Here is a 14,717-nt window from a genome sequence, read left to right on the forward strand (position 1 = left end):
CATAGATCCCACCCCCGTGCCATATTAATTTAATCCCTTCCCAACTGGTCGTGCAAGTATCCCCCTTCACCCCCCCCCCCCCCCCCCCCAACCACCACCACACCTCCCCACCGCCCCACCACCACCACCGCCTCTACGGATGTCAGTCCCAGTCCAGCCTAGACAGCCTAGATGAGACCTGTCCAGTTTGTACAGGTCCCACCTCCTCCAGACCTGTCCCAATGCATGAGGAAGCTGGAACCCTCCCCTCTCACCGTCTCTTCAGCCGTGCACTCATCCGATATATCCTACTAGTTCCACTCTGACTAGCATGTGGCACTGGTAGTAATCCTGAGGTCAATACCTTGATGTCCGACTTCTCAACTTTCTTCCTAACTCTCTATATTTTAGGACCTCATCTCTTTTTTACCAATATCATTAATACCGATGTGTACCAAGACCCCCCCCCCCCCCCCCCCCCCCCCCCGCCCTCCAAAATGTCCTGTAACCCCACCGAAACATCCTTGACCCTAGCACCAGGGAGGCAACATACCATCCTGGAGTCTCATTTGCAGCCAGAGAAATGCTTATCTATTCCCCTTACAAGGGCGGCACGGTGGCTCAGTGGTTAGCACTGCTGCCTACGGCGTTGAGAACCCAGGTTCGATCACAGCCCTGGGTTATTGTCTGTATCAGGTTTGCACATTCTCCCTGTGTCTGCTTGGGTTTCACCCCCACAACCCAAAGATGTGCAGGGTAGGTGGATTGGCCAGACTAAATTACCCCTTAATTGGAAAAAGAAATAATTGGGTACTCGAAATTCATATTTAAAATAATCTATTCCCCTTACAATCGCCTCGTCGATGCTCCACAGTGTTGCCAGCTATCACTCTAGGTCCGAAACCCATGCTTCCAGGAGCTGTAGCTGGAGACACGTCTTGTACACATGCTGGTCCCAGGCACTGGAAATGTTCCCGGCTTCCCACATGGAGCAAGAGGAGCAAACCAATGCTTTTCGCTCTCCTGCCATGACTTACCCATTTAAATTAAAGCTTTGGAAGATGCTTGATGTTAGATTATATCTAATTCTCTATGGCGCTCTTCCCTTGTCCTCGTTACCACCCATTATAACCCTCACACAGTATGAACCACAAAACGTATTTTCAAACTACAAGTGATAAAGCTTGTGAAAACCTACCCACTTTACCCACTGCTTACCAATCAGCTCTCTCTCCCCAGTAGCCTCAGCTGCAGCAGGGCAAGACCCCTCTCTGAAGATTTAAAAGTTACAAAGCAAGGCGAAAAAGCACATCTCCTCATTCTGCACCAAATTGCCGCTCTGGCTGTGTCTCACTCCGGATGTGGGGGGCGATTCTCCGATATGGAGCCCAAGTGCTTGCGCCGTCGTGAACGCTGCCATGTTTCACAATGGCGCAAACCGGGCCCTGGTTCGACTGATTCTGCCCCCCCCCCCCCCCCACAGGGGGCCAGCACGGCGCTGGAGCGGTTCACGGCGCTCGAGCTTCCTTTTGCGCACCACGCCAACCCGCACATTCGCAGTTGGGCCGCACCAACCTACGCATGCGCGGGGGACTTCTTTAGCGCGCCGGCCCCGACTCAACATGGAGTCGGTGTTCAGGGGCCGGTATGCCAGAAAGTAGGCCCAGGGGGGGGGGGAGAGGCCGGCCCGCCGATCGGTGGGCCCCAATTGCGGGCCAGACCCCATCGGAGGAGAAGTCCCCCCCCCCCCCCCCCCCCCCCGCCACAGACTGCCCCCCGACCGTTCCCGCAGAGTTCCAGCCGGCAGCGACCAGGGGTGAACGGCGCCGGCGGGACTCTGTCGTAGCGGCGCGGCCGCTCGGCCCATCTGGGCCGGAGAATCGACAGCCCCGCCGATTCCAGTGGCCTGCACCGCGCCAAACGCGCCGGTGCAAATGACGCCGATTCTCCTCACCTCGGAGAATCGCGCGTTGGCGTCGGGGCGTTGTGGCGCGGTTGCGCCGATTCTCCGGCCCGGCGCGGGGCTCGGAGAATCGCCCCCGTGGTCTCTCCCGCTCCTCGTGTACAAATCTCGAGGTTGCACCACCCCTGCTGAGGTGATGCTACCATTCGTCATGCATCTCTGAACTAGCAGAGGGGGAAATCAGTCAGGGTCTCAGTCCCCAACATGCCCGACAACCCAACTCTGCGTGGATAATCCAGAAAAAGACTTGCACTTATGTAATACCTTTCAAAAAAACACCAGGCATCCAAAAGGGCTTTTCAGTCAAAGAAATATTTCAGGAGTGTCGTTCCTCTTGTAATTTGAGGAAAATAGCAGACAATTTGCACACAGCAAGCTCCCACAAGCAGCAATTTGATAATGACCCAGATAATGTGCGTTTTCTCGGTGATTTTTATCAAAGGATAGATATTGGCCTGGACACCGAGGTGTGTAATGTTCGTTGTTTGTTTAAATTAATATTATTAAGGTTGTAGTGTTGCTACAAAGAAGGTGCAGACTTTGTACTAAATGAAAGTGAATTTATTTGCACTATGCTATAAATTGTGAATTCCTAAGTATTCCACAAAAGCTAAGTATTAGATCAAACAACAATACACAGAACTACTGAAAAACACGACTGTCTCAACCCTTTCTACTAACTCACTCCAATAGCATGTGGACCACCATGTGGGTTGTGAGATGTGCCTTTAGTCCATCCAGTGGCTGGATGCTGTAATTACAGACTATTCTACACAATTCTTCATATCACAAAAATGATATACTATATACACAAAAATGATATACGAGATATAATTACAAGGAGAACTTCCCTACACGTCTTTAAAATTGTCCCGTGGGATCTTTAACGTGCACCCGAGGGGACAGGCAGGGTATCGCATTCAAAAGACTGCACCCCCCCCCACCCCACACACACCCACACCCCTACCCACAGTGCCGTACTGGAATGTCAGCCTTGACTTTGCGCTCAAGTCCTGGACTTGAGAACGACAACCTTCTGATACAGAGGTACAAGAATGGTACCAATGGAGTCACATTAAGACCATGACGGCTGTGTCAACACCAGCACAATTCTCTTCCCAAGCTCAGCAATGTCAGGGTCCAGCTGTAACAGGTGGGTGAGGAGACGCACTTTCCCAGGCCACATAACTAGAGGGGGGGGAGGCAATGCTGAAGGAGCAGCTGCCGGCCGCCTATTTTCTGCTCTCCATAAACTTCAGCTCATCCAAAATTCTGCTGATCGGTTCCTAACTCGCACTGAGTTCCATTCGCCAGTCTCCCGCGTGCTGCCCCATGTTGGCCCTTCATGCGGCAAAAGCTTAACTTCACAGTTCTCGTTCCCCTGTTCAAATCCTCCCATGGCCGCCCCACCTCTGTCGCCTTCGCCAGACCCCATGACCCACTGAGAAATCTGCACTCCTCCAACTTTGGCCTTTTGCGCATCTCAAATTGCAACCGTTCCATATTGGCAGCCGTGGCTTCAGCTAAAATCTGTAATTCCCCCCCTTAATCATCCCAACTCTGTATCTCAGGTTCGATTCCCGGCTTGGGTGACCGTCCGTGCGGAGTCTGCACGTTCTCCCCGTGTCTGCGTGGGTTTCCTCCGGGTCCCACAAGACCCGAAAGACGTCAGTTAGGTAAATTGGGCATTCCAAATTCTCCCCAGTGTACCGAACAGGCGCCGGAATGTGGCAACTAGGGGATTTTCACAACAACTCCATTGCAGTTTTAATGTAAGCCTACTTGTGACACTAATGAAGATTATTATTATTAATTCTTCCCTCTTTTAATATCTATTTAATACTTTCCTGTTAGACCGACCATTTGGTCAGCTGTCACCTCCTTGTGTGCTGAATGTTAACTATAGTGTGCTGAAGGTGCTATATAAATACACGTTGTTTCTGTAGAGGTCTAAGGAGCAGAATGGACAAGTGCTGTAAGGTGAGCACCATGTGAGTTGCATCCTGATGTTTTTCCAGCATTTTAATTTCACTGACTATTCACCCAACTATTTTTGTAAGTGTAAATGACATTTTAAAAATCTGCTATTTTGGAAATATGATAAAAACATTTTGTGAGTCGATGAGGAAATGGCCAGATTTCTCCGGCCGTTCTCTGGCGGTGGGATACTCTGGTCCCGCGGGTTTCCCGGGAGACATCAATGGGAAATCCCATTGGCAGCGGCAGGAGCAGAGAATCCCACTGCCGGCGAGCAGCGCGCCACCTCCCGTTCACCGAGAACCACGCGGCTGGGAGGCCGGAGAATCCCGCTGCCGGCGAGCAGCGCGCCGCCTCCCGTTCACCGGGAACCATGCAGCTCTCAGGCCGGAGACTCCCGCTGCCGGCGAGCAGCGCACCGCCTCCCGTTCACCGGGAACCACGCAGCTGGGAGGCCAGAGACTCCCGCTGCCGGCGAGCAGCGCACCGCCCCTCCCGTTCACCGGGAACCACGCGGCTGGGAGGCCGGACACTCCCGCTGCCGGCGAGCAGCGCACCGCCTCCCGTTCACCGGGAACCACGCGGCAGGAGCAGAGAATCCCGCTGCCGGCGAGCAGCGCACCGCCTCCCGTTCACCGGGAACCACGCGGCTGGGAGGCCGGAAACTCCCGCTGCCGGCGAGCAGCGCACCGCCTCCCGTTCACCGGGAACCACGCGGCTGGGAAGCCGGAGACTCCCGCTGCCGGCGAGCAGCGCACCGCCACTCCCGTTCACCGGGAACCACGCGGCTGGGAGGCCGGAGACTCCCGCTGCCGGCGAGCAGCGCACCGCCTCCCGTTCACCGGGAACCACGCGGCTGGGAGGCCCGGAGACTCCCGCTGCCGGCGAGCAGCACGCCGCCTCCCGTTCACCGGGAACCACGCGGCTGGGAGGCCGGACACTCCCGCTGCCGGCGAGCAGCGCACCGCCTCCCGTTCACCGGGAACCACGCGGCTGGGAGGCCGGAGACTCCCGCTGCCGGCGAGCAGCGCGCCACCTCCCGTTCACCGGGAACCACGCGGCAGGAGCAGAGACTCCCGCTGCCGGCGAGCAGCGCACCGCCCCTCCCGTTCACCGGGAACCACGCGGCTGGGAGACCGGAGACTCCCGCTGCCGGCGAGCAGCGCACCGCCTCCCGTTCACCGGGAACCACGCGGCTGGGTGGCCGGAGACTCCCGCTGCCGGCGAGCAGCGCACCGCCACTCCCGTTCACCGGGAACCACGCGGCTGGGAGGCCGGAGACTCCCGCTGCCGACGAGCAGCGCGCCGCCTCCCGTTCACCGGGAACCACGCGGCTTGGAGGCCGGAGAACCCCGCTGCCGGCGAGCAGCGCACCGCCTCCCGTTCACCGGGAACCAGGCGGCTGGGAAGCCGGAGACTCCCGCTGCCGGCGAGCAGCGCACCGCCTCCCGTTCACCGGGAACCACGCGGCTGGGAGGCAGAGGAATCCCGCTGCCGGCGAGCAGCGCGCCGCCTCTCGTTCACGGGAACCACGCGGCTGGGAGGCCGGAGACTCCCGCTGCCGGCGAGCAGCGCGCCGCCTCCCGTTCACCGGGAAACACGCGGCTGGGAGGCAGAGGAATCCCGCTGCCGGCGAGCAGCGCACCGCCTCCCGTTCACCGGGAACCAGACGGCTGAGAGGCCGGAACCTCCCGCTGCCGGCGAGCAGCACACCGCCTCCCGTTCACCGGGAACCACACGGCTGGGAGGCCAGAGACTCCCGCTGCCGGCGAGCAGCGCACCGCCTCCCGTTCACCGGGAACCACACGGCTGGGAAGCCGGAGACTCCCGCTGCCGGCGAGCAGCGCACCGCCCCTCCCGTCCACCGGGAACCACGCGGCTGGGAGGCCGGAGACTCCCGCTGCCGGCGAGCAGCGCACCGCCTCCCATTCACCGGGAACCACGCGGCTGGGAGGCCGGAGACTCCCGCTGCCGGCGAGCAGCGCACCGCCTCCCGTTCACCGGGAACCACGCGGCTGGGAGGCCGGAGACTCCCGCTGCCGGCGAGCAGCGCACCGCCTCCCGTTCACCGGGAACCACGCGGCTGGGAAGCCGGAGACTCCCGCTGCCGGCGAGCAGCGCACCGCCACCCGTTCACCGGGAACCACGCGGCTGGGAGGCCGGAGACTCCCGCTGCCGGCGAGCAGCACGCCGCCTCCCGTTCACCGGGAACCACGCGGCAGGAGCAGAGACTCCCGCTGCCGGCGAGCAGCGCACCGCCTCCCGTTCACCGGGAACCACGCGGCTGGGAAGCCGGACACTCCCGCTGCCGGCGAGCAGCGCGCCGCCTCCCGTTCACCGGGAACCACGCGGCTGGGAGGCCGGAGAATCCCGCTGCCGGCGAGCAGCACGCCGCCTCCCGTTCACCGGGAACCAGACGGCTGAGAGGCCAGAACCTCCCGCTGCCGGCGAGCAGCACACCGCCTCCCGTTCACCGGGAACCACGCGGCTGGGAGGCCAGAGACTCCCGCTGCCGGCGAGCAGCGCACCGCCTCCCGTTCACCGGGAACCACACGGCTGGGAAGCCGGAGACTCCCGCTGCCGGCGAGCAGCGCACCGCCCCTCCCGTCCACCGGGAACCACGCGGCTGGGAGGCCGGAGACTCCCGCTGCCGGCGAGCAGCGCACCGCCTCCCATTCACCAGGAACCACGCGGCTGGGAGGCCGGAGACTCCCGCTGCCGGCGAGCAGCGCACCGCCTCCCGTTCACCGGGAACCACGCGGCTGGGAGGCCGGAGACTCCCGCTGCCGGCGAGCAGCGCGCCGCCTCCCGTTCACCGGGAACCACGCGGCTGGGAGGCCGGAGACTCCCGTTGCCGGCGAGCAGCGCACCGCCTCCCGTTCACCTGGAACCACGCGGCTGGGAGGCCGGAGACTCCCGATGCCGGCGAGCAGCACGCCGCCTCCCGTTCACCGGGAACCACGCGGCAGGAGCAGAGACTCCCGCTGCCGGCGAGCAGCGCGCCGCCTCCCGTTCACCGGGAACCACACGGCTGGGAGGCCGGAGACTCCCGCTGCCGGCGAGCAGCGCACCGCCTCCCGTTCACCTGGAACCACGCGGCTGGGAGGCCGGAGACTCCCGCTGCCGGCGAGCAGCGCACAGCCTCCCGTTCACCGGGAACCAGGCGGCTGGGAAGCCGGAGACTCCCGCTGCCGGCGAGCAGCGCACCGCCTCCCGTTCACCGGGAACCACGCGGCTGGGAGGCAGAGGAATCCCGCTGCCGGCGAGCAGCGCGCCGCCTCTCGTTCACGGGAACCACGCGGCTGGGAGGCCGGAGACTCCCGCTGCCGGCGAGCAGCGCGCCGCCTCCCGTTCACCGGGAAACACGCGGCTGGGAGGCAGAGGAATCCCGCTGCCGGCGAGCAGCGCACCGCCTCCCGTTCACCGGGAACCAGACGGCTGAGAGGCCAGAACCTCCCGCTGCCGGCGAGCAGCACACCGCCTCCCGTTCACCGGGAACCACGCGGCTGGGAGGCCAGAGACTCCCGCTGCCGGCGAGCAGCGCACCGCCTCCCGTTCACCTGGAACCACACGGCTGGGAAGCCGGAGACTCCCGCTGCCGGCGAGCAGCGCACCGCCCCTCCCGTCCACCGGGAACCACGCGGCTGGGAGGCCGGAGACTCCCGCTGCCGGCGAGCAGCGCACCGCCTCCCATTCACCGGGAACCACGCGGCTGGGAGGCCGGAGACTCCCGCTGCCGGCGAGCAGCGCACCGCCTCCCGTTCACCGGGAACCACGCGGCTGGGAGGCCGGAGACTCCCGCTGCCGGCGAGCAGCGCACCGCCTCCCGTTCACCGGGAACCACACGGCTGGGAAGCCGGAGACTCCCGCTGCCGGCGAGCAGCGCGCCGCCTCCCGTTCACCGGGAACCACGCGGCTGGGAGGCCGGAGACTCCCGCTGCCGGCGAGCAGCACGCCGCCTCCCGTTCACCGGGAACCACGCGGCAGGAGCAGAGACTCCCGCTTCCGGCGAGCAGCGCACCGCCTCCCGTTCACCGGGAACCACGCGGCTGGGAAGCCGGACACTCCCGCTGCCGGCGAGCAGCGCGCCGCCTCCCGTTCACCGGGAAACACGCGTCTGGGAGGCCGGAGAATCCCGCTGCCGGCGAGCAGCACGCCGCCTCCCGTTCACCGGGAACCAGACGGCTGAGAGGCCGGAACCTCCCGCTGCCGGCGAGCAGCACACCGCCTCCCGTTCACCGGGAACCACGCGGCTGGGAGGCCAGAGACTCCCGCTGCCGGCGAGCAGCGCACCGCCTCCCGTTCACCGGGAACCACACGGCTGGGAAGCCGGAGACTCCCGCTGCCGGCGAGCAGCGCACCGCCCCTCCCGTCCACCGGGAACCACGCGGCTGGGAGGCCGGAGACTCCCGCTGCCGGCGAGCAGCGCACCGCCTCCCATTCACCGGGAACCACGCGGCTGGGAGGCCGGAGACTCCCGCTGCCGGCGAGCAGCGCACCGCCTCCCGTTCACCGGGAACCACGCGGCTGGGAGGCCGGAGACTCCCGCTGCCGGCGAGCAGCGCGCCGCCTCCCGTTCACCGGGAACCACGCGGCTGGGAGGCCGGAGACTCCCGTTGCCGGCGAGCAGCGCACCGCCTCCCGTTCACCTGGAACCACGCGGCTGGGAGGCCGGAGACTCCCGCTGCCGGCGAGCAGCACGCCGCCTCCCGTTCACCGGGAACCACGCGGCAGGAGCAGAGACTCCCGCTGCCGGCGAGCAGCGCGCCGCCTCCCGTTCACCGGGAACCACACGGCTGGGAGGCCGGAGACTCCCGCTGCCGGCGAGCAGCGCACCGCCTCCCGTTCACCTGGAACCACGCGGCTGGGAGGCCGGAGACTCCCGCTGCCGGCGAGCAGCACGCCGCCTCCCGTTCACCGGGAACCACGCGGCAGGAGCAGAGACTCCCGCTGCCGGCGAGCAGCACGCCGCCTCCCGTTCACCGGGAACCACGCGGCAGGAGCAGAGACTCCCGCTGCCGGCGAGCAGCGCACCGCCTCCCGTTCACCGGGAACCACGCGGCTGGGAAGCCGGACACTCCCGCTGCCGGCGAGCAGCGCGCCGCCTCCCGTTCACCGGGAACCACGCGGCTGGGAGGGCGGAGAATCCGCCAAAACAATTTCAACTTGCATGTTGCACAATAATGTAGTTAAGAGGTTATGCAGCTGCCCTTTCTTCCATTTACTGGACTAACCTCCTAATGTATGTTTACATTGAATACATAGCTAGGGAAAAGACCATTCGGCCCAACCACTCCATGCCAGTCTTTAAGGTCCACTCGAGCCTCCTCCCATTTTTCTAAATCTGTCATGGTAACCCTCGGTCTAGTTTCCTTTCATGTATCCCTACTATTCAATTCAACCACTCCCATGTGGGAGCGAGTTCCACACTCTCTGGGCAAAGATGTTTCTTCTGAATTCCCCATTAGATTCCTTGGTGATTATCTTATATTCTCTCCGTATCCACTCCATCAAATCATTTCAGAATTTTAAAGACAGCCATATGTCACTCCCAAGCCTTTCTTTTCCAAGAATATAACCATAGAATAGCTACAGTGGGGCAGCACGGTGGCCTAGTGGTTAGCACAACTGCCTCACGGCGCTGAGGTCCCAGGTTCGATCCCGGCTCTGGGTCACTGTCCGTGTGGAGTTTGCACATTCTCCCCGTGTCTGCGTGGGTTTCGCCCCCACAACCCAAAAATGTGCAGAGTAGGTGGATTGGCCACACTAAATTGCCCCTTAATAGAAAAAATTATTGGGTAATCTAAATTTTAAAAAAAGAATAGCTACAGTGTAGAAGGAGGCCATTCTGCCCATCGAGTCTGCACCATCCCTCTGAAAGAGCACTCTACCTAGGTCCACTCCCCCACCCTATCCCTGTAACCTCATCTAACCTGCACATCCTTGGACACCAAGGGGCAATTTATCATGGCCAAACCACCTAACCTGCACACCTTTGGTCAGTGGGTGGAAACCGGAGCACCCGGAGGAAACCCACGCAGGCATGGGGAGAAGGTGCAGACTCCGCACAGGCAGTGACCCAAGACCGGAATTGAACCCGTGACTCTGGAGCTGTCAGGCAGCAGTGCTAACCACTGTGCCACCGTGCCGCCCTTGAGCACAAAGAGAGAAGGGAGCCAGCCTCTCACTCCTTTCCTCATATGTAAGCCCACAAATTCCTAGGTTCGTCCTGGCAAATCTTCTCTGCACCCTCTCCAGTGCCTCGATATCCTTTTTCGGATATGGCGACCAGAACCAGGCTCTGTAAACTTAATGCAGCCCAACCAAAACCTGATTCCTTTTCCTGATAAACAGTGTTCCTCGCACTCACCTGGAACTCTCGGTTGAACCAGTGCCAGGGCCAATCCAAAGAGCTCAGTGAATCAGCCACAACGGAAATTCAGATTAGACTTTCTATTTGCATTGCAGACTGGTCTTTTATTCAAAGATTAATAATGTTTGTATCTGAGTCAGCTGGGAGAGATTCATTGCAAGGGGGAGTTTCATGAATGAGTTGCACTCGCCCTCTTCAAACCTTTCACAGGCCGTTGAGACGGCAGGAAAGAAAGGTTGTACTTTCAATAGAACCCTAAGGACATCCTGAGGACATTACAAGGCTCTTCATGAAATCAGTTTGACTTGTAGTCATCCTTCCATTTGCAAACTTTGAGGGACTTTGAGGTCCCAGTCTCGGATCAGACCACATCCAGAGTAACTGAGTTCAGTTTTGGGAAGAGTATATCAGCTCTTGAAGCTGGGGCTGGATTCTCCGACCCCCCCCCCCCCCCGGGTCGGAGAATCACTGGGGGATGGCACGAATCCCGCCCCCGCCGTCTCCCAAAGTCTCCGGCACCAGAGATTCGGCGGGGGCGGGAATCGCGCCACACCTGTCAGCGCCCCCCCCCCCCCCCCCCCCCCGGGGGCCCCCGCCGATTCTCCAGCCCATGATGGGCTGAAGTCCCGTGCAAACTCCTCACAAACAGTCGCCTGAGGCCGGAATCGAACCTGGGATCCTGGCGTTGTGAGGCAGCAGTGCGAACCACTGTGCTACTGCGCCGCCCAAAAGATTTGATGGAGAGGATACAATCAATCTGTTTCATCCGGCTGGGAGAATGCAGGACTAGAGGACACAATCTTCAAATAAAACTAGGCTGTCCAGGGGTGAAATCGGGAAGCACTTTGTCACACATAGGATTCTGGTAATCTGGAACTCTCTCCGCATTAAGGCTGTGGATCAGTTGAAATGACAGGAATCGGATTGATAGATTTGTGTTGTGCATCGAGGGATACGGAACAGAGACAGGTAAAAGAAGCTGAGAAGTGGATCAGTTATGATCTAATTGAATGGCAGAGAGCAGGCTCCAGGGACTGAATGCGCCTCCTCGTGTTCCAATATCCTCCTTGTGTAGGAAATGGGGACTGTGAGTGTAGGGGTAAACACAAAGAGTGACTTGTGCTGAAACTATCAGCAGTCCTTTGGTGTCGGGTAGAAACATTTGTTCCATTCATTTCCAAAACACTCAGCTCTTCTTAATCTGGGTATTGTGGAAAAAGGTCAGAATGTTCCATCCAATCCCCAGTTATTATGCGTTTTTACTGCTGCCTCTTCATTGCAAAATTCCAGCTCCTAATTATTACACTGGTCAATTCAGCAGAGAATCATAGATCCAGTTTTTCAATGGGTTTTCCATTTAGCCAATAACTTAAATCGTTCTTTTTTTTAACAGAAAATTAAATAGAATTTATAGCACAGAATCAGGTGATTCAGTCAACTGGTTGGTGCTGATTCTTTTTGCTTCCCATCAAGCAAGCAGAGCCCGGATTTAAGGTACCTGGCAAAACGACGAGGGGAGGAAATGTAGAATTTTTTTTTTAAAACGCAATGAGATTTTGTGATCTGGAATGTGTTGCCCGAAAAAGGTGTTTGAAACAATAGGAGCCAGTGGCTGAGTGGGAGTGACGCTAGACTGGTAATCCAAATAACCCACCTTGACCCTTTGTTTTATATGGAAACATTTTTTTTGTCCCAATCCAAACACCCACCCCCACCCCTCCCCCATTGGGCCATCTGTCACTTTATTCAGTATTGTTTTCACTGAGTGCTGACCTTCAGTTTCCCATTAGCACATTTTGATATTCTGGGCTGTTTGGGCAGCACGGTAGCACAAGTGGCTAGCACTGTGGCTTCACAGCGCCTGGGTCCCAAGGTCGATTCCCCGCTCGGTCGCAGTCTGTGCGGAGTCTGCACGTTCTCCCCGTGTCTGCGTGGGTTTCCTCCGGGTGCTCCGGTTTCCTCCCTGTGGTGATCCACCACTGTGTAATTGTGTGTGTGCCTGTATTAGGGGATGTACAGCAGTACCTGTATTACAGGTTCGTCGGTAGCCCCTGCCGGCTAGCTCCGCCCACAGGGAGCCGTATAAATATGTATGAGTTCTCCTGAGCTGCCATTCTACCAGCTGCAGTCGGAGGTTAAACATCTCACTGTAATAAAGCCTCTCTTGTACCGATTTGAGTCTTTAAGTGCAATTGATAACTCCCACAGTCCAAAGACGTGCAGGTTAGGTGGATTGGCCATGATAAATTGCCCTTAGCGTCTGAAAAGTTAGCAGGGGTTATTGGGTTACGGGGATAGGGTGGAAGTGAGGGCTTAAGTGGGTCGGTGCAGACTCGATGACTCAAATGGCCTCCTTCTGCACTGTATGTTCTGTGTTCAATGGGCTTGATTCTCCGTTTTGCCGGCGCCCGGGGGTTTCCCGATGGTGAGGGGCTGCCCCACAATGGGAAACCCCATTGACCGGCCGGCGGAACAGAGAATCCCGCCAGTGGGTTGGGGCAGTAAAGTGGCGTGGCGGGGTGGAGAATCCTGCCCCGTATCTTTATCCAACGACTAGCACCTTCTCCTACCATTAACGTTCCTTTGTCTCGTAACCTGCAACCTCTCCCAGCTCCCACCAATCACTGAACTTCTACTCTGCTCCAACCACTGGGGGTGGCACAGTGGTTAGTACTTCTGCCTCACAGCTCCAGGATCCCATGTTCAATTCCGGCCTCAGGTGAATGTGCGGAGTCTGCACATTCCCCCCCCCCCCCCCCCCCGTGTCTGCGTGGGTTTCCTCCGGGTGCTCCGGTTTCCTCCCACAATCCAAAGATGTGCAGGTTAGGTGGATTGGCCATGATAAATTGCTCCTTAGTGTCCAAAAAAGGATAGGTGGGTGTTACAGGGTTGCGAGGGAGTGAGCCTAGGTAGGGTGTGTGCAAGAGTCAGTGCAAACTTGATGGGCCACATAAGAACTAGGAGCAGGAGTAGGCCATTTGGCCCTTTGAGCCTGCTCCACCATTCAATGAGATCATGGCTGACCTTTTGTGGACTCAGCTCCACTTTCCCGCCCGAACACCATAACCCTTAATCCCTTTATTCTTCAAGAAGCTATCTATCTTTATCTTGAAAACGTTTAATGAAGGAGCCTCAACTTCTTCACTGGGCAAGGAATTCCATAGATTCACAACCCTTTGGGTGAAGAAGTTCCTCCTAAACTCAGTCCTAAATCTACTTTCCCTTATTTTGAGACTATGCCTCCTAGTTTTGCTTTCACCCGCCAATGGAAACAATCTCCCCTATGTATTCCCTTCATAATTTTATATGTTTCTATAAGATGCCCCCCCATCCTTCTAAATTCCAGCGAAATGGTCTCCTCCTGCACTGTAAGGATTCGATGATTCTACTCACCCTGTGTATACTCTACCATATTCCTTCCTCTCTTTAGCTCTGAGTCATACAGATTCAAACATTAACTCTATTTTCTCTCTTCACAGATGCTGCCAGATCTGCTGCGTTTTCCCAGCATTTTCTGTTACTATTTAATACTCTGGGGATGTGGGTTCAATTCCCACCATGGCAGTGAATAAAATTTAAGGAATTAACAATTCTGGAATTGAAAAACCAGTCTCAGGCATGAAACTACCATTGCTTGTTGCAAAAAACACTTTTGGGGAAATCTGCCATTCTTACCTGGTCTGGCCTACATGTGACTCCAGACCCACAGCAATGTGGTTGACTCTTAACAGCCCCTCTGAAATGGCGTAGAAAATCACTAGCTTGAGGGGAAATTAGGGGTGGGCAGGAAATTCTGGCTTTCCCAGCAATGGCAAGGTGTGCAGTTTGGGTGGGTTAACCATGATCAATGCACGGGGTTAGGTCAGGGGGCTGGGCCTAGCTGGGGTGCTCTTTCGGAGGGTCGGTGAAGACCCGATGGGCTGAATGGCCTCTTTCTGCACTGCAGGAATTCTCATGATCTCATGAAAATCATTAACAAAGAACAGATTCAACTTTCGGAAGAGAATTAGAGCACACGGGGGGGGGGTGGGGGCGACTTAGGTCGGTAGCTCCTTCAGAGAACTGATGGGCTGAATGGCCGCCTTGCAGGCTGCGAGGTTCCGTCATCGGCCAATTTTGCCAAATAAAAGTGAAAAAAAAAAGCAATTCCCTTTTCAGAGCAAAAACGCACACACAAAAGCTTTGCACTAGAATAATGAGGAATCCTAATACAAACCTTCTGTTCAGCTGAATGAACAGCCAGTGAATCAAGAGCTCCTGCCAGCCTGGGACAGATCAACTTACAAGCCATTCCCCCCAAAGCCCTCCCTCTCTGAAACCTGATTTGAAGAGAACTCGTAATTAATTCAGGGTTTTGTTTGTGTGAGAGAGAGAGAGAGAGAGAGAGAGCTCCTGCTTCCTAATTTGCTGGGAGTGGTGTCACTC

The sequence above is a fragment of the Scyliorhinus canicula genome, chromosome 18 (genome assembly GCF_902713615.1).
Source record: "Scyliorhinus canicula chromosome 18, sScyCan1.1, whole genome shotgun sequence".
Lineage (NCBI taxonomy): Eukaryota > Metazoa > Chordata > Chondrichthyes > Carcharhiniformes > Scyliorhinidae > Scyliorhinus > Scyliorhinus canicula.